The sequence below is a fragment of the Pristiophorus japonicus genome, chromosome X (assembly GCF_044704955.1).
Source record: "Pristiophorus japonicus isolate sPriJap1 chromosome X, sPriJap1.hap1, whole genome shotgun sequence".
Classification (NCBI taxonomy): Eukaryota; Metazoa; Chordata; class Chondrichthyes; family Pristiophoridae; genus Pristiophorus; species Pristiophorus japonicus.
In genome coordinates, this window is record NC_092010.1 from 19,590,766 (window position 1) to 19,611,461 (window position 20,696).

Sequence of the window (20,696 nt, forward strand, 5' to 3'; positions counted from 1 at the left end):
AGCCACAGCTGACACTAATCCTGTCTATTTTTTTTGTTTCCTTGTTACTTTTTTTGTAAAGTATTTTATTTGTTTTTATGTTCCTTCTAATCTCTTTATTAAATCATTGCAATCTAGCTCATACTATGCTTCTTTTCTAATTACATTTGACTACAAAATTATTTTTCTTCCTCATTTCATTTTCCTTTTGCTCTGTTTTTAAGTCTGGATTCCCAATATTGCCGAAGACTTCTCATAAACCTGCTTTTAGTTAATTTTGCTCTCGAGATGTGGGTGATGCTGGCAAGGCCACATTTATTGTCCATGTTAATTGCCCTGAGAAGTTGGTGTATGGACCTTCTCCTTGAACCATTGCAGTCCTTGTGCCGATGGTGCTTCCACGATGGCATTAGGTAGGGAATTCCAGGATTTTGACCCAGCAACAATGAAGGAGCTGTGACATATGTCGAAGGCAGGATGATTTGTGCGTTAGAAGGGATCTTGGAGACGATGGCATTCCATGCAGTTGCTGCTCTGGTCCTTCTAAGTAGTAGAAGTCATGGGGGAATTGGAGGTGCTGACAAGATAAGCTTGATGAGTTGCTGCAGTGCATTCTCTAGACAGCACATACTGTAACCACAGTGCAGAGAGAGTGGACGCTGAGTCCAGTGTACCGGTGCTGATCAAGTGCACTGCTCTGTCCTAAATGCTATGGAGCAGTGTTGTAGCTGGACTCATCCAGGCAAGTGGTGGTGCCATTGACGTCAGTGGGAGGTGGTTCTGCCTGTTCTTGTTAGAGATGGTCATTGCCTGGCACTTACGTGACACAAATGTTATGTGCCACTTGTCGCCCAAAGCCTGGATGTTGTCCAGGTCCTGCTGTAGGTTGGCATTGTCTTCTTCATTATCAGAGGGGTTATGAATGGAGCTCCAATTATCAGCAAACAGTCTGACCCCTGACATTATGTCACAGGGAACGTCATTGATGAAGTAGTTGAAAATAATTGGACTGAGGACACTGACGTGAGGAAGTCTTGCAATAATGCTGTGAGCAATGATTGACTTTCGACAACCACACCATCTTTCTGTGCATCAGGGATGACTTCAGCCACTGGAAGGTTTTACCTTGATGTCGCTATTGATGACTGCTTCCATCACTTTCCTGATGATTCGAACTTGGCTCATAGCTCATTATCCAGATTAGATTTGTTGTGTTTTTTTGTGGATGGGACATACCTGGGCAATTTTCCACGTTGTCAGGTAGATGCCAGTGTCATAGTTGCACTGAAACAGCTGAGCTGGGAGTGGCTGGTTCTGATACAAGACTTCAGCACTAAAATGTTGTCAGGTCCTTTGCTGATGTCACAATACAGGCATCCTAGGAAAACTAAAAGGGTTGATCCTTGCTTGGGAAATCTGAGGCACAAAGGATGTGAACACCCTGGTATCACTGGGTAGTTCCAATTAACACTGGCGCTAGCTTCACACAAGACTAACAAGCTGCAAAGAACTTTAAATAACTCCAATATCCAAAATAAAATCTACCGTATCGTGACATGGCACCGAGCAGAGGAAACGAGTGCAACACCTAATTGCTATCCTTCATCCAACTAATTAAAATCTGGCAATTATAGTTTCTGGCACATGTTTTTCGAGTTGTGTCTGAATTGATCATCTTGGTTGGTCACTTATAGTCATGTCCACTAAGCGGGATTTCCCTTGTGATACACATAAAGTACTTAATGTCAACCCAACCAAAAAGGTTTTCAGATGGACTAGAAGGTTAATGGAAGTGGTAAAAGACTTTTGGAAACAGAATTCCAAAAGACGAGGAAGTGCTAAGATTAGAAGTTAGAAGATTAAGAAAGCTTGTATTCAATCAAACGGAAGTAAACTTGCAAAGTGAAACCCAACTGATAGTGATTATCTTCAGAAATTGCTTGAGTTTCTGCGAGCAGAGATTAAAGTAACAGGATAACATCATGGAGAGATAACGTATGTAAGGTTGCCAAAAAAGTGAAGCTAAATGTCCGAAAGGAAGCCAGAACTGTCCAACACCATAGCAACCAGCCTACTACGAAGGATGAGACCTTGTGCTCATGTTCACAAAGGGACAGCCCTGGCATTGGAAGCATTCCAGTAATACATTAAATTGACTGTAAACCTAACTTTGTTAAACTGAACTGTAATCTTGGAAATTGTATGTAACTATTGTTTAGTTATTAAGAAAACCCCTGCTAATGATCAACCTGAAACGTTAACTCTGTTTCTCTCTCCACAGATGCTGCTTGACCTGCTGAGTATTTCTAGCATTTTCTGTTTTTATTTCATCTTGATGACACTGGCAAGTAGGAGTTAATTACAATGTCATACTGCGGTCCAGTTGCGATGCAATGATTTACAACAACAACTTGCATATACCGTCTTTAATGTAGAAAGACATCCCAAGGCCCCGGACAGAAGCGTAATCAGATCAAAAAAGGTTTCCCAGTTGATGAAAAAGATATTAGGAGGAGTAACCAAATGTTTGGTCAAAGAGATGGGGGATTTTAAGTACAATCTTAAGGGAGGAGAGGGAGGTGGTGAGACGGAGGGATTTAGTGAGGGAATTCCAAAGTGCAGGCCCTGGACGGTTACAGCACGGTTGCCAATAGTGGGGCAAAGGGAGGGGGATACACAAGAAGCCAGAGTCAGAGGAATGAAGGTTGGAAGAGGTTACAGAGATAGGGAGGGGCAGGCCATGTAGAGATTTCAACACGAGGATGAGGACTTTAAATTGGAAGCATTGGGGCCAATGTAAATCAGCAAGCACAGGGGCGATGAGCGAACGGGACTTGGTGCGGGATAGGATAGGGACAGCAGAGTTTTGGACGAGCTGCAGTTTACGGAAGGTGGAGGTTGGAAGGCCGGCCAAAAGAGAACTGGAATAGCGAGGTGATAAAGGCATGAGAATTTTAGCATCAGGTGAGCTGAGGCAGGGGCGGAGGGGGGAAATGTTACCAAGGTGGAAGAAGATGGTCTTTGCGATGGAGAGCATATAGGTTCCGAAGCTAATCTCAGGTCACCAAGATTACAAACAGTCTGGTTCAGCCTGAGACAGTGGCCAGGAGAGGGGGATACGATTGGTAGTGAGGGTGCAGAGATGTGGTGGAGGCCAAAGACACTGGCTTCAGTTTTGTCACGGTTTAACTAGAAGAAATTACAGATCATCCATGACTGGATATTAGACTAGCAATTTGATAATACAGAGGCTGTAGAGGGATCGAGAGAGGTGGTGTAGGTGCTGTCAGCATACATGTGGAAACTGACTCTGCAAATGCAGATGATGTCGCCAAAGGTTAGCATGTAGATGAGGAAGAGGAAAAGGTCAAGAATAGATCCTTGGAGGATCGAGGTAACGGTGCGAGGACGGGAAGAGAAGCCATTCCTGGAGATGCTTTGGCCACGAGTAGATAACTAAGAGTGGAACTAAGCTGAGGGTAATCCAACTGAGCTGGATAATGGAGAAAAGGCGTTGAAAGAGGATGGTGTGGTCAACTTTGTCAAAGACTGCAGAGAGGTTGAAGAGCCATAATGCACCTTGGCCACTGTCACGGAGTATGTCATTTCAATGATGTGGCAGGGATGGAAACCAGATTCAAGAGATTCAAACTTATATTGAAATATGTGCTATAGTCCAAAACTGCACAAATTTAGGCCACTTCTAAACCTTTGTCATGAATGGAAGATCCCAATGTAACCTCCGTTCGGAAAAAAGGGAGAAAAGATTTGTCTGATACTCGTAACTAATATAGATTACATATTGGGATTTCAGATACAATATTTCTTGCAATTTAGCAATTCACCGATCTTGGACTAGGAAGAGAGGAAGGTAGAGGACCAGAAAAGACCATTTCAGTTAACCTGATCATAAGAACATAAGAATTAGGAGCAGAAGTAAGCCATACGGACCCTCGAGCCTGCTCCGCCATTCAATAAGATCATGGCTGATCTTCGACCTCAACTCCACTTTCCCGCCCAATCCCCATATCCCTTGATTTCCCGAGAGTCCAAAAATCTATCTTTTTTTTTTATTCGTTCATGGGAAGTGGGCATCACAGGCAAGGCCAGCATTTATTGCCCATTCCTAATTGCTCTGGAGAAGATGGTGGTGAGCCGCCTTCTTGAACCACTGCAGTCCGTGTGGTGAAGGTGCTCCCACAGTGCTGTTAGGAAAGGAGTTTCAGGATTTTGACCCAGCGACGATGAAGGAACGGCACTATACTTCCAAGTCAGGATGGTGTGTGACTTGGAGGGGAACGTGGAGGTGGTGGTGTTCCCATGCGCCTGCTGCCCTTGTCCTTCTAGGTGGTAGAGGTCGTGGGTTTGGGAGGTGCTGCCGAAGAAGCCTTGGCTAGTTGCTGCAGTGCATCTTGTAGATGGTACACACTGCAGCCACGGTGTGCCGGTGGTGGAGGGAGTGAGTGTTGAAGGTGGGGGATGGGGTGTCAATCAAGCGGGCTGCTTTGTCCTGGATGGTGTCGAGCTTCTTGAGTGTTGTTGGAGCTGCACTCATCCAGGCAAGTGGAGAGTATTCCATCACACTCCTGACTTGTGCCTTGTAGATGGTGGAAAGGCTTTGGGGAGTCAGGAGGTGAGACACTCGCCGCAGAATACCCAGCCTCTGACCGGCTCTTGTTGCCACAGTATTTATGTGGCTGGTCCAGTTAGGTTTCTGGTCAATGGTGACCCCCAGGATGTTGCTGATGGGGGATTCGTCGATGGTAATGCCGTTGAATGTGAAGGGGCGGTGGTTAGACTCTCGTTTGTTGGTGATAGTCATTGCCTGGCACTTGTGTGGCACCAATATTACTTGCCACTTATCAGCCCAAGCCTGAATGTCGTCCAGGTCTTGCTGCATGCGGGCGAATAAGGGAAATCAGGGATAGTGTTAAATCCAAGGAAGAGGCATATAAATTGGCCAGAAAAAGCAGCAAACCTGAGGACTGGGAGAAATTTAGAATCCAACAGAGGAGGACTAAGCGTTTAATTAGGAGGGAGGAAATAGAGTACGAGAGTAAGCATGCAGGGAACATAAAAACTGACTGCAAAAGCTTCTATAGATATGTGAAGAGAAAAAGATTAGTGAAAACAAACATACGTCCCTTGCAGTCAGAATCAGGTGAATTCATAATGGGGAACAAAGAAATGGCAGACCAATGGAACAAATACTTTGGTTCTGAATTCACTAAGGAAGACACGAATAACCTCCCGAAAATAATAGGGGACCGAGGGTCTAGCGAGAAGGAGGAACTGAAGGAAATCCTTATTAATCAGGAAATTGTGTCAGGGAAATTGATGGGATTGAAGGCCGATAAATCTACAGAGCCCGATAGTCTGCATCCCAGAGTACTTAAGGAAGTGGCCCTAGAAATAGTGGATGCATTGGTGGTCATTTTCCAACATTCTATAGACTCTGAATCAGTTCCTATGGATTGGAGGGTAGCTAATATAACCCCACTTTTTAAAAAAGGAGATGGAGAGAGAAAACGGAATTATAGACCAGTTAGCCTGACATCGGTAGTGGGGAAAATGTTGGAATCAATTATTAAAGATGTAACAGCAGCGCATTTGGAAAGCAGTGACCGGATCGGTCCAAGTCAGCATGGATTTATGAAAGGGAAATCATGCTTGACAAATCTTCTAGAATTTTTTGAGGATGTAACTAGTAGAGTGGACAAGGGAGAACCAGTGGATGTGGTGTATTTGGACTTTGAAAAGACTTTTGACAAGGTCCCACACAAGAGATTAGTGTGCAAAATTAAAGCACATAGTATTGGGGGTAATGTATTGACGTGGATAGAGAACTGGTTGGCAGACAGGAAGCAGAGAGTAGGAATAAACGGGTCCTTTTCAGAATGGCAGGCAGTGACTAGTGGGGTACCGCAAGGTTCAGTGCTGGACCCCAGCTATTTACAATATACATTAATGATTTAGACGAAGGAATTGAATGTAATATCTCCAAGTTTGCAGATGACACTAAGCTGGGTGGCAGTGTAAGCTGTGAGGAGGATGCTAAGAGGCTGCAGGGTGACTTGGACAGGTTAGGTGAGTGGGCAAATGCATGGCAGATGCAGTATAATGTGGATAAATGTGAGATTATCCACTTTGGTGGCAAAAACAGGAAGGCAGATTATTATTTGAATGGTGACAGATTAGGAAAAGGGGAGGTGCAACGAGACCTGGGTGCCATGGTACATCAGTCATTGAAAGTTGGCAAGCAGGTACAGCAGGCGGTGAAGAAGGCAAATGGCATGTTGGCCTTCATAGCGAGAGGATTTGAGTATAGGAGCAGAGCGGTCTTACTGCAATTGTACAGGGCCTTGGTGAGGCCACACCTTGAATATTGTGTACAGTTTTGATCTCCTAATCTGAGGAAGGACATTCTTGCTATTGAGAGAGTGCAGCGAAGGTTCACCAGACTGATTCCCGGGATGGCAAGACTGACATATGAAGAAAGACTGGATCGACTAGGCTTATATTCACTGGAATTTAGAAGAATGAGAGGGGATCTCATAGAAACGTTTAACATTCTGACGGGATTGGACAGGTTAGATGCAGGAAGAAGGTTCCCGATGTTGGGGAAGTCCAGAACCAGGGGCTACAGTCTAAGGATAAGGGGTAAGCCATTTCGGACCGAGATGAGGAGAAACTTCTTCACTCAGAGAATTGTGAACCTGTGGAATTCTCTACCACAGAAAGTTGTCGAGGCCAGTTCATTAGATATATTCAAAAGGGAGTTAGATGTGACCCTTATGGCTAAAGGGATCAAGGGGTAGGGAGAGAAAGCAGGAATGGGGTACTGAAGCTGCATGATCAGCCATGATAATATTGAATGGTGGTGCAGGCTCGAAGGGCCGAATGGCCTACTCCTGCACCTATTTTCTATATTATCTGAGGAGTTGCGAATGGAACTGAACACTGTGTAGTCTTCAGCGTACATCCCCACTTCTGACCTTATGATGGAGGGAAGGTCATTGATGAATCTGAAGAAGATGGTTGGGCCTGGGACACTGCCCTGAGGAACTCCTGCAGTGATGACCTGGGGCTGTGATGATTGACCTCCAACAACCACAACCATCTTCCTTTGTGCTAGGTATGACTCCAGCCAGTGGAGAGTTTTCCCCCTGACTCCCATTGACTTCAGATTTACTCGAGCTCCTTGGTGCCGCACTTGGTCACATGCTGCCTTAATGTCAAGGGCAGTCACTCTCACCTCACCTCTGGAATTCAGCTCTTTTGTCCATATTTGGACCAAGGCTGTAATGAGGTCTGGAGCCGAGTATCTATCTCAGCCTTGAATGTGCTCAACGCCTCAGCATCCATCGCCCTTTGGGGCAGAGAATTCCAAAAAAATTCCTCCTCGTCTCAGTCTTAAACGACCCCTTATCATAAAAACATAAGAAATAGGAGCAGGAGTAGGCCATACGGCCCCTCGAGCCTGCTCCGCCATTTAATAAGATCATGGCTGATCTGATCATGGACTCAGCTCCACTTCCCCGCCCGCTCCCCATAACCCCTTATCCCCTTATTGTTTAAGAAACTGCCTAATTCTGTCTTAAATATATTCAATGTCCCAGCTAACACAGCTCTCTGAGGCAGCGAATTCCACAGATTTACAACCCTCTAAGAGAAGAAATTTCTCCTCATCTCTGTTTTAAATGGGCGGCCCCTTATTCTAAGATAATGCCCTCTAGTTCTAGTCTCCCCCATCAGTGGAAACATCCTCTCTGCATCCACTTTGTCAAGTCCCTTCATAATCCTGAGACTGTGCCCCCTAGTTCTAGACTCTCCAGCCAGGAGAAACAACCTCTCAGCATCTACCCTGTCAATCCCCTTCAGTATCTTATATGTTTCAATGAGATCACCTCTCATTCTTCTGAACTCCAGAGAGTATCGGCCCAATCTACTCAATCTCTCCTCATCGGACAGCCCTCTCACCCACGGACCAATCTGGTTCTGAGTTTATTACCGGGCCGCACAGGCTCAGAGTATGTGGATTCCTGTGAAGTCCACTGGTCTCATCAATCGTTTGGAATTAACAGTACTGTTGGCCTGGTACAGAATAAGTAGGTGCATTCCTGGACAGACAGCACCATCGTTGTCTGGTAGGTAAATAGGCTTGATCTGGATGTGATCCAACTTGCTCAATGGCACGTGAACCACAAGGTGGACAACACAACAGTAGACACTCTCAACAATCTGATGTGGATGTGGATGAGGAAGGGGACAGGGGGACGGGGGCGGTGGGGGGAGGATAGATCTCATGAGCGATCGATCCACATTGAGGTAGTCCAGGACATTTACAAAACATGGGGTCACCCAAAGATCATAGGAACAAAGGAATAGGAGGCCATTCAGCCTCTCAAGCCTGTTCCATCGTTCAATCAGATCATGGCTAATCTGTAACTCAACTAACTCCATTTACCCGCCTTTACCCCATATCCTTTGATACATTTACCCAACAAAAAAAACAATCTCAGTCTCAAAAATGTCAATTGACCCAGCATCCACAGCCTTTTGGGGGAGAGTGTTGCAGATTTCCACTACTCTTTGTGCAATAAAGTGCTTCTTGACATCACTCCTGAACGGCCTAGCTCGAATTTAAATTTATGCCCTCTTGCTCTAGATTCCCCCGCCAGAGGAAATAGGATAGATACAAAGAAACTATAAAGACTCTTTCCTTATTGGAGAATCAACAACTGATTATTTTCTGCTACAGACCAAGAACAAGCAAGTCTGAATGCTGGACATTTTCTCTTCTCATGGACTCGCAGATTTCGTTATATATTTCTACTATTCCGCAACCCCCCCCCCCCACCCCCCGATTCCCAGGATTTTCTACAAAACAAAAGAGGGAGCAAGGCAATTTTGGTAACTTCCCCTCTGACATTATGACATCACCCACACTAACCCATGTGGAGCCCTTACTCCCACATCCTGTACCAACCCACACTTGTGTTGACTGGCATTTATTGCTGATCTCCATTGGCTCCCAATTAAGCAACGCCTCAATTTTAACATTCTCATCCTTGTTTTCAAATCCCTCCATGGCTTCGCCCCTCCCCATCTCTGTAACTTTCTTCAGCCCTATAATTGCCTTAGACCTCGGTGCTCTGCCTACTCTGGCCTTTTGAACATCCCCGATTTTAACTGCTCCACTATTGGCAGTTGTGCCTTCAGCTTCCTAGGTCCTAATCTCTGGAATTCCCTTTCTAAATCTCTCCACCTCTCCACTTCTCCACTTCTCTTTCCTCCTTTAAGACGCTCCGTAAAACCTAGCTCTTCAACCAAGCTTTTGGTCATCTGCCCTAATACCTCCTATATGGCTCGGTGTCAAATGTTTTTTTTATATAACACTCCTATGAAGCACCTTGGGACGTTTTATTACATTAAAGGCGCTGTATAAATATAAATTGTTATCATTAGTGGTTTCATTTCAGTTTGTAGAATTTTGTAGTTTCATCCATTTTATTTAAATGTTACTGTGGCAGTTATTCTTGGTTCGCTTTACCTGACATCAGTCAGCACTTTTGCTTTGGTCAACATATATATCAGGTGACTTCAATCAACTGGAAAGTCTGTCTGCAACCTATATTAACTGAGACCTTTCATTAAAAACAATTCAGAGATACTACATTGCTCAGTACCTCCTGGCACACTCCACAATATCCACAACTAGCTAAAAAGATTTGAAGCACTATGTAAAGTGCAGCACTGTGATTGATGGCCGTGGTCATTACTTACATTAAACTGTCCTGTTTAACACACCAAGGACAAGTTTAATATGTAGTAAGCATCCTGCAAGAAAAGATAGTTAAAAACAGCAGGCAAAAGTCTAAGAACAGTACAGGCCCCACTCCACCACATAGAGGCTATCCTTGATTGTCTGCACCATCTGGTGCCATGGTGCCACATCTTTCCCAGAGCCAGCTCAATCAAAGGTAGTAGATTCACTGCAGTGCCATACCATGTGCCAAGCCCCACTGCACCCACTGATGCAGTGTCAACCAGCCTTGTCTGCCAAGGAATGGCCCTCACCCAAGCCATCGGTCAGTACATCCCAGAGATCTTCCTCGCTGCCAGCTGAAGCAGTATCTGACACTCAAATAAGTATTATACCTCCCTTTGCCATCCTCCTCATGAATCCAAGCTACAGCATCACGGCACCATTTTAATGCTTGAAAGCAAATCTACAACTGTAATGAAGCATACAAAACCATTTTGCCCAGAGCCCAGGATGGACCAGATTTAAAGCAGACTCACTAAATGGATGGTTGAGTACATCCTTCCTTCCTACCACCTTTCTGGCAGGAAACCCAGTGGTCACATCAAATATCATTCCATCTGCTTCATGGCTGCTGCTTCAGCATCCTTCCATCAAGTTTAATTGATAACATCTGTAAAATCACTCTGTTTCCACTTAGCAGCAATGAGCAATATTACCGGTGGTCGATCTGTCCTGGAGGCTGGGGTCTCTGTCTCCCCGCAGAGACCCCAGTCCTCCTCATCTGAAGTGCCATTGGGCTAGTCTTTGGGAGTGTGTGAAGAATGCAAAATGAAGACAGATTACTTATTTGTAGTGTGTGTTCATTCTTCAACTGATCTGCATCCTCCACACACACTACTCCTGCCCAGCCATCCCCTTGGGCCTTGGAATGATGTGGAAATTTTTAACTTGCTGTTAGTTTCTTATCTTGTAGCTCAAAACAAAGAACTGTTCCAAAATGTACAGGGATTTTTATAGTGCACAGGAGCAGGGACTATCACTTGGGTCAGCGCTGCCCAACATCCATGCAAGTCAAGGCTGAAAATGTGTACGCGAGGGTTTCTAGTCCACATGGTTTCTTGGAACTTTGTACAACCTTGAATTGACTCCCAACAGCATGCAGAGAATGTATAGCACTCAAAGAATAAAGACAGCCCTACAACGTAGGTCATTTTCCCCCCACTCTTCTCTGATCTTACTCTGGATTCTTGTCCATCATTCAATCTTACGTCAGCAGTTAATCCGGCTCCTTCTTCCATCTGCCCTCTTTCTTTGTCAGCATCAACATTTAGATCATTGCATGAGCAGATTTATTTTTCTATTAAAATAGTGTGCAGGCGCAGTATGGTGCCTTACTAATTTAAAACCCACATTTCTGTTACTATCAGATTCCGCATATCTTTAAGCTTGTGTATGCCCCATAAAAGATTTTTTTTTAAACTGTTACACCGTATTACTTCACCAATACCCGTGGTAGAATGTTGTCACGAGTAGTAAACAACTCATGATCTACAAGGCACCTCTACAGAAATGACTATATTCACAACATTTTTGCTTTACAATCAACAATCAAATAATGAATCTAATAAATCTAATTAGAATACCACAGAACACTGATTCTTGGCCTCCAGCCCGTTAATAACTTTTCTACAGCCTCAATTCCAGTTCAGCACGAAGGTGTTTGTGAGCAATGTGTACACATAGGAATCCAAGATATATTCACAATACAAAAAGGTTGCAAATAACTGCTCACCCCCCCCCAAAAAAGAAAATTGCTTTCTTACGATTTAAAGGCTCCCGCAACCAACCCTGGATGCGAAACAGGTTATTAGATTGAAAACCTCGCTCATCGAGAAAATATGAAAAGATTTAAAAGTAAACTTTATGGAAAGAAAAATTAAATACCTGCATTTCTTTTCTGTCCAGGCCGCCAATGAATGGTGGCTACTATGAGATGAACAACATGGTCCAGGGTTCACAAACTGAAGTTAATCTTAATTCAGTGCTATCATACTGGCAAAATTACTAGCTTTGGCCAAACGGATAAGATTAGTATACTACTTCACTCAAAATGAATTGAAATAATAACTAAAACTCTTCAGTAAAACAGCATCCACAATACACTGCTGAAATGATCCACACCAGGTCACCACTTACTGGGAAAAGGGATTGTGCAAGGGACAATGTTCCTTTTGTCATTTTGTAATGTAGTGACATCAGAGATGCAGTAAAGTGATCCACCCCCCCCCCCGCCCCCCCCCCCATCGCTCCCCTACTCCCACCTTTTCTGTCAGTTTGTTTTCTCTCAGTTTGGGGATTTAAAGGACTCACACCCTGTCAAGCAGGGTTCCACCAACTCCGTTTACAACAGTATCAACCTGCCATGGATCGATTCTGACCAACAGGTAGCACCTGGCATTGCTCCTAGCTCTACAGTGGCACAAGCATTCAAAAAGCTGACAAAGTAAAAGCAGGAAGCAGGATTCTTTCGTCATCCGCTCCGAAGAGATATCGGCATCAAAAGAGGATTAATGCTGATGCTTTTGCACATCTTGCATCACAGATGAGAATATCCTGACATCCATTAAGCTGCTTTCTCACACCAAAGAGCTTCTCAGTTGGAGGCCCTTCACTGACCCCTTCAGAAAGCTGTTTTTACCTTTGGTTGAAGCCATCGTCACCCTGGATACCAGAGCACAGGCTAGTTACATATCTTGGGGTTTGCCTTAGATCTACAGCTCCAGCTCTAGAATGTTTCTCCTCTAATTCCTAAATGGGATTGGAATACGATGCTATCCAAATGAACACGGCCTCCCTTTGAACTCATGGAGACATGTAGTTTGAAGTTTATGAAGAAGACTGCAATCCCTGTGGCCCTGGTTTCCACATGGCAGATTATTGAGATTCAAACACTAGTTATCTAGTATCCTTATCAAGTTTAGCATTTTTAGGTGGTTTCTCATTTTTAAACGAGGAAATTATTTTTTGTACAGATAGGGTTCCCCACCGTGTTGAATTCCAAGTTAAATAAATCATGTAGATATAACCAATTATTTGTCTCCGACAGTTTCAATACATCAGATAAAATAATCATAAAGTTATAGCTTGCTTATGGCATTTTACATTGCTGCCACCTTGCTGGCAAGAATCCCCAAAGAACAAAGGAAATCCATTCTATCTGATTTATCATATCTACTATCTGAATAGCACTGAACCAGATTACCATGAATGATATCTAGAGAGCTAACGGAAGTAACCCACATACATTCATTAAGCACCACTGCCTGCATTGAGCCAGGGATTTAGCGGCCTTCAGTCAAGTAGTCTTATCAGCTGGGGGGTTACCTTGTCTTCACTTGCCCTCTTCCTAATCCTGTGCTACTTTCAAAATACTGGCCAATATTTATCCCTCAACCAACTTCACTAAAACAGATTATCTGGTCATTAGCACATTGCTGTTTATGGGAGCTTGCTCTGCACAAATTGGCTGCCACATTTCCTACATTACAACAGTGACTACACTTCAAAAAGTACTTCATTGGCTGAAAAGCACTTTGGGACATCTTGAGGTTGAGAAAGGCGCTATAGAAATGCAAGTCTTTTTTTCATTTTACTTTTAATAGGCTGCATTGTAAACAATGTAATCCACTGATCTTCTAGAAAGCACCCTTCATTTTCCTAACTCCCACTAAACTTCCCTCCTGGTGTTACTGGAAAATCCTTCCTCAATAGTGCTGGTGGGTTAAAACAAACTGACAGCAAAGGGCAGGTTGACCCGTTGATGGTGTGTGGGCGAAGGATCATGCAAACATAACAGTTGATGGAAAATTAGCCCATACATGATCCTTTTCCCTATTGGTATGAACCCAGTGCAGATCACCACAACAGCATTTGGAGGACTCCCGTACACGGCAGAGCACCACAACAAACTCCATCCACTGGAACCAAATGCCTCCATACTTAAAACTTAAAAGTTGCTTAAGTCAAATGATCTAATGCCATTTATTTCGCACTAAATTCCTACTTTGCGCTACCTTACATCGTGTAATTTAAATTATTACACTATTCAATCTTTTTCTGAGTGCAAAAGAGGACTTTTAATGATCAGCAGGCTGGACTGAAGTCACAATTCCTGCTAAAAGATGTTTTTTTTAATTAAAAAGTAGCTGGGCTTTGACCGTTAGAACCTTGGCGCATGCGCGGCGGGCCACCTGCCCTCGGGAGCTTTCGCCATCGTTCTTTTAAAATATTATTATTTTAATGATTATTGAAAGAGGAGGGAGGAAAATGAGAATTTGGGCTAAACGGCGGCGCTTCCGCTCCACAGGAACACGCCAAGCGGCCGCTTTGCCCGAGAAGAATCGGCGCCTTCTGTCAGGCGCCATAAATTTATAAATTATGCTAATGGCGGAGAAAATCCAAATGAGGCGACACAACCTCCGTCCTCCTCGACTTCTCACGCGTTTATCTCCCAGATAATATTATTTATATATATAAAAAACCCCGCTCACTCCCACAGCTCCACCCAGCATTGCCTGCGCCTACTTACCGTTATTTATTAACGCTTCAGCTTCAGCAAAGTGCCGCAGAAACTCTCTCCTCTTTTTGGCCGGCTTGTTTGCCAACAATTTTTTTGTTTGGAGCAAAGTTACGGGGGTGAGGGGGAAAAGTCAAGTTTTTAAAACATTAATTCGAACGGCAAGCACCGGTTAACGAAGGGACATTTGCATCGATTAGAAAACGGGCCTTGAGAAATATCTCCATTTTTCTTTTATTTCTTCACAGTTTCCCTCCCCTCCTTCCAATTTTAGGGAGGCGTTTTGCAGCTCCTAAAACTCTTAAGGAAATTTTGTCTCGCCGAGCTGCCTTTGTGATTTTAAAAAGAAACCCAAGCGGCTCCGATAAACATTGCTCGTTAGCACTACGTTATGAACATAATTTATGCAAGGCGAGTCTGCATACGGCAAAAAATATGTTGATGTTGCCTTTCCCATCCGCGTTGCCAGATGGCGAGCTTTCCTCCTTAAAGAGACACCGCCCGTATAGTGGCATAGTGGTTATGTTACTGGACTGGTAATCCCAGACTATCTTGGAGAGAAGAGTTCAAATCCCACTACGGGTGAATCTAAATTGAGTTAATGAAATAAAATCTGTACTGATGATCGCAAAACTACCAGATTGTAAAAATCCATCTGGTTCACCACTGTCCATGACTCCAGTGTGGTAACTTCCAGCCTCTCAGTTGGACCAACCTGTCAGCAATGTGGGAGTACCTTCACCACAAAAATTGCAGTGGTTCACCACTATCCTCTCAAGGACAATGAACGCTGGCCTTGCCAGCCTGTGACCAAATACATTTAACTGGGAAAAGGCAGCGCACTCCAGTCATTTATATCCATGGAGTTAGAAGTACCACCTGCCATCATGTCCAAAACTAGCAAGCTGGGCTGAGTTACTGTGCTTTTGAAATTCCAAATAATATACATCATGCCTTTTTAAAAAATGAATCATGAATCACAAAAATGAACCATTTGGGGCACTAACTTTTAAAAGGGTGTGAAAAAAAACAAGCCTGAAGGCTTTGTGTCTTAATGCAAGGAGTATCCGTAATAAGGTGGATGAATTAACTGTGCAAATAGATGTTAACGGATATGATGTGATTGGGATTACGGAGACGTGGCTCCAGGATGATCAGGGCTTGGAACTCAACATCCATGGGTATTCAACATTCAGGAAGGATAGAATAAAAGGAAAAGGAGGTGGTAGCATTGCTGGTTAAAGAGGAGATTAATGCAATAGTTAGGAAGGACATTAGCTTGGATGATGTGAAATCTATATGGATAGAGCTGCAGAACACCAAAGGGCAAAAAACGTTAGTGGGAGTTGTGTACAGACCTCCAAACAGTAGTAGTGATGTTGGGGAGGGCATCAAACAGGAAATTAGGGGTGCATGCAATAAAGGTGCAGCAGTTATAATGGGTGACTTTAATATGCATATAGATTGGGCTAACCAAACTGGAAGCAATACGATGGAGAAGGATTTCCTGGAGTGCATAAGGGATGATTTTCTAGACCAATATGTCGAGGAACCAACTAGGGGGGAGGCCATCTTAGACTGGGTGTTGTGTAATGAGAGAGGATTAATTAGCAATCTCGTTGTGCGAGGCCCCTTGGGGAAGAGTGACCATAATATGGTGGAATTCTACATTAGGATGGAGAATGAAAAAGTTCATTCAGAGACCATGGTCCAGAACTTAAAGAAGGGTAACTTTGAAGGAATGAGGCGTGAATTGGCTAGGATAGATTGGCAAATGATACTTAAGGGGTTGACAGTGGATGGGCAATGGCAGACATTTAGAGACCGCATGGATGAACTACAACAATTGTACATCCCTGTCTGGCGTAAAAATAAAAAAGGGAAGATGGCTCAACCGTGGCTATCAAGGGAAATCAGGGATAGTATTAAAGCCAAAGAAGTGGCATACAAATTGGCCAGAAATAGCAGTGACCTGGGGACTGGGGGAAATTTAGAACTCAGCAGAGGAGGACAAAGGGTTTGATTAGGGCAGGGAAAATAGAGTACGAGAGGAAGCTTGCAGGGAAAATTAAGACTGACTGCAAAAGTTTCTATAGATATGTAAAGAGAAAAAGGTTAGTTAAGACAAACGTAGGTCCCCTGCAGTCAGAATCAGGGAAAGTCATAATGGGGAACAAAGAAACGGCAGACCAATTGAACAAGTACTTTGGTTCAGTATTCACTAAGGAGGACACAAACAACCTTCCGGATATAAAAGGGGTCAGAGGGTCTAGTAAGAAGGAGGAACTGAGGGAAATCCTTATTAGTCGGGAAATTGTGTTGGGGAAATTGATGGGATTGAAGGCCGATAAATCCCCAGGGCCTGATGGACTGCATCCCAGAGTACTTAAGGAGGTGGCCTTGGAAATAGCGGATGCATTGACAGTCATTTTCCAACATTCCATAGACTCTGGATCAGTTCCTATGGAGTGGAGGGTAGCCAATGTAACCCCACTTTTTAAAAAAGGAGGGAGAGAGAAAACAGGGAATTATAGACCGGTCAGCCTGACATCAGTAGTGGGTAAAATGATGGAATCAATTATTAAGGATGTCATAGCAGCGCATTTGGAAAGAGGTGACATGATAGGTCCAAGTCAGCATGGATTTGTGAAAGGGAAATCATGCTTGACAAATCTTCTGGAATTTTTTGAGGATGTTTCCAGTAGAGTGGACAAGGGAGAACCAGTTGATGTGGTGTATTTGGACTTTCAGAAGGCTTTCGACAAGGTCCCACACAAGAGATTAATGTGCAAAGTTAAAGCACATGGGATTGGGGGTAGTGTGCTGACATGGATTGAGAACTGGTTGTCAGACAGGAAACAAAGAGTAGGAGTAAATGGGTACTTTTCAGAATGGCAGGCAGTGTTCTGTGCTGGGGCCCCAGCTGTTTACATTGTACATTAATGATTTAGACGAGGGGATTAAATGTAGTATCTCCAAATTTGCGGATGACACTAAGTTGGGTGGCAGTGTGAGCTGCGAGGAAACATAGAAACATAGAAACATAGAAAATAGGTGCAGGAGCAGGCCATTCAGCCCTTCTAGCCTGCACCGCCATTCAATGAGTTCGTGGCTGAACATGAAACTTCAGTACCCCCTTCCTGCTTTCACGCCATACCCCTTGATCCCCCGAGTAGTAAGGACTTCATCTAACTCACTTTTGAATATATTTAGTGAATTGGCCTCAACTACTTTCTGTGGTAGAGAATTCCACAGGTTCACCACTCTCTGGGTGAAGAAGTTTCTCCTTATCTCGGTCCTAAATGGCTTACCCCTTATCCTTAGACTGTGACCCCTGGTTCTGGACTTCCCCAACATTGGGAACATTCTTCCTGCATCCAACCTGTCCAAACCCGTCAGAATTTTAAATGTTTCTATGAGGTCCCCTCTCATTCTTCTGAACTCCAGTGAATACAAGCCCAGTTGATCCAGTCTTTCTTGATAGGTCAGTCCCACCATCCCGGGAATCAGTCTGGTGAATCTTCGCTGCACTCCCTCAATAGCAAGAATGTCCTTCCTCAAGTTAGGAGACCAAAACTGTACACAATACTCCAGGTGTGGCCTCACCAAGGCCCTGTACAACTGTAGCAACACCTCCCTGCCCCTGTACTCAAATCCCCTCGCTATGAAGGCCAACATGCCATTTGCTTTCTTAACCGCCTGCTGTACCTGCATGCCAACCTTCAATGACTGATGTACCATGACACCCAGGTCTCGTTGCACCTTCCCTTTTCCTAATCTGTCACCATTCAGATAATAGTCTGTCTCTCTGTTTTTACCACCAAAGTGGATAACCTCACATTTATCCACATTATACTTCATCTGCCATCCATTTGCCCACTCACCTAAACTATCCAAGTCACTCTGCAGCCTCATAGCATCCTCCTCGCAGCTCACACTGCCACCCAACTTAGTGTCATCCGCAAATTTGGAGATATTACATCTAATCCCCTCGTCTAAATCATTAATGTACAATGTAAACAGCTGGGGCCCCAGCACAGAACCCTGCGGTACCCCACTAGTCACTGCCTGCCATTCCGAAAAGTACCCATTTACTCCTACTCTTTGCTTCCTGTCTGACAACCAGTTCTCAATCCACGTCAGCACACTACCCCCAATCCCATGTGCTTTAACTTTGCACATTAATCTCCTGTGTGGGACCTTGTCGAAAGCCTTCTGAAAGTCCAAATATACCACATCAACTGGTACTCCTTTGTCCACTTTATTGGAAACATCCTCAAAAAATTCCAGAAGATTTGTCAAGCATGATCTCCCTTTCACAAATCCATGCTGACTTGGACCTATCATGTCACCATTTTCCAAATGCGCTGCTATGACATCCTTAATAATTGATTCCATCATTTTACCCACTACTGAGGTCAGGCTGACCGGTCAAAAATTCCCTGCTTTCTCTCTCCCTCTTTTTTTAAAAAGTGGGTTTACATTGGCTACCCTCCACTCGATGGGAACTGATCCAGAGTCAATGGAATGTTGGAAAATGACTGTCAATGCATCCGCTATTTCCAAGGAGGATGCTATGAGGCTGCAGAGTGACTTGGATAGTTTAGGTGAGTGGGCAAATGGATGGCAGATGAAGTATAATGTGGATAAATGTGAGGTTATCCACTTTGGTGGTAAAAACAGAGAGACAGACTATTATCTGAATGGTGACAGATTAGGAAAAGGGGAGGTGCAACGAGACTTGGGTGTCATGGTACATCAGTCATTGAAGGTTGGCATGCAGGTACAGCAGGCGGTTAAGAAAGCAAATGGCATGTTGGCCTTCATAGCGAGGGGATTTGAGTACAGGGGCAGGGAGGTATTGCTACAGTTGTACAGGGCCTTGGTGAGGCCACACCTGGAGTATTGTGTACAGTTTTGGTCTCCTAACTTGAGGAAGGACATTCTTGCTATTGAGGGAGTGCAGCGAAGGTTCACCAGACTGATTCGCGGGATGGCGGGACTGACATATCAAGAAAGACTGGATCAACTGGGCTTGTATTCACTGGAGTTCAGAAGAATGAGAGGGGATCTCATAGAAACGTTTAAAATTCTGACGGGTTTAGACAGGTTAGATGCAGGAAGAATGTTCCCAATGTTGGGGAAGTCCAGAACCAGGAGTCACAGTCTAAGGATAAGGGGTAAGCCATTTAGGACTGAGATGAGGAGAAACTTCTTCACCCAGAGAGTGGTGAACCTGTGGAATTCTCTGCTACAGAAAGTTGTTGAGGCCAATTCACTAAATATATTCAAAAAGGAGTTAGATGTAGTCCTTACTACTCGGGGGATCAAGGGGTATGGCGAGAAAGCAGGAATGGGGTACTGAGGTTGCATGTTCAGCCATGAACTCATTGAATGGCGGTGCAGGCTAGAAGGGCCGAATGGCCTACTCCTGCACCTATTTTCATTGTTTCTATGTTTCTAAAAGTTTGAAAAATTAGCAGCAGGTACTAATGATTTCAAACTTTTGAAAAATTTGGCATTTGCGCTCCCGGAACGCAATGGGTATCAGGCGGGGCGGTGAGTGGAGCAGTGGTGCACACTGATCCGTGCAGCGCTACTGTGTTGAAAGGCTCCTTCCCTCCCTTAAATGGAAGGGCCATTGCTGCAGGCTCTACAAAGGAAAAATAACTTACCTTCTCCACGACGGCAACCGCGATCCCACAGAGTGCCAGGCTGATCGATCGCAGGCAGGAACCCACAAAAAAAACCTGCAAGTGAGAAGGTAAACATTTTTTTTACTTACCTTGGCCACCTTGCCTTTAAGCATCGCCCCCGAAGCGGCCAGACACCTGATGCATGCCTCCTGCAGCTGCCGGTGTTATCGCCCAGTGATGCTGCAGGGGATGGAATGCAATTTCAGGTCCTGGGCGCTACCAGTGGGGGGTTCCGCATGGCGCTGACGTAATGATCTCTGGGCGCAGGAGACCGGGGCGCAACGCCGTACCGCCACCGCAAAACACCCGAAAATTTAGCCGGAGTTGCTGATCTCACCGCGCCCGTCACAAACACATTTGTGCCACATTAGCACCCCCGGAGGCTCTAACGGTGTCATGTATGTAACCACAATGGAACACCACTGTATTACTGTACACACTCAACCTAGATGCACACCTTGACCACAAGGGGGTGAACTTGTGGGAGACTGCCCATACCTGATCACCCAGGTATATAAAGGGAGGTTCCACACAGGGTCATCACTTTTGGAGTCCTGTGAATAAAGAGTTAAGGTCACAGAGTGGCCTTGTCCCTGGAATGTGCCTCATGTGGTTTCATACTGTAGAGTAAGGACTTTACATTGGCGATGAGAAACGGGAATTCACGACCCACAAG

General features: G+C 44.5%; 1 protein-coding gene across 1 annotated transcript in view; it reads right to left on the reverse strand.

The window, feature by feature from the left end:
* pou6f1 (POU class 6 homeobox 1) overlaps positions 1-14,714 on the reverse strand; it is a 177,542-nt gene extending 162,828 nt beyond the window's left edge. The window contains exon 1 of the mRNA XM_070869435.1: positions 14,337-14,714. The gene's annotated coding sequence lies outside the window, so the exon portion shown is untranslated. The remainder of the gene's footprint in view (positions 1-14,336) is intronic.
* Between the last annotated feature and the right edge of the window lie 5,982 nt (positions 14,715-20,696).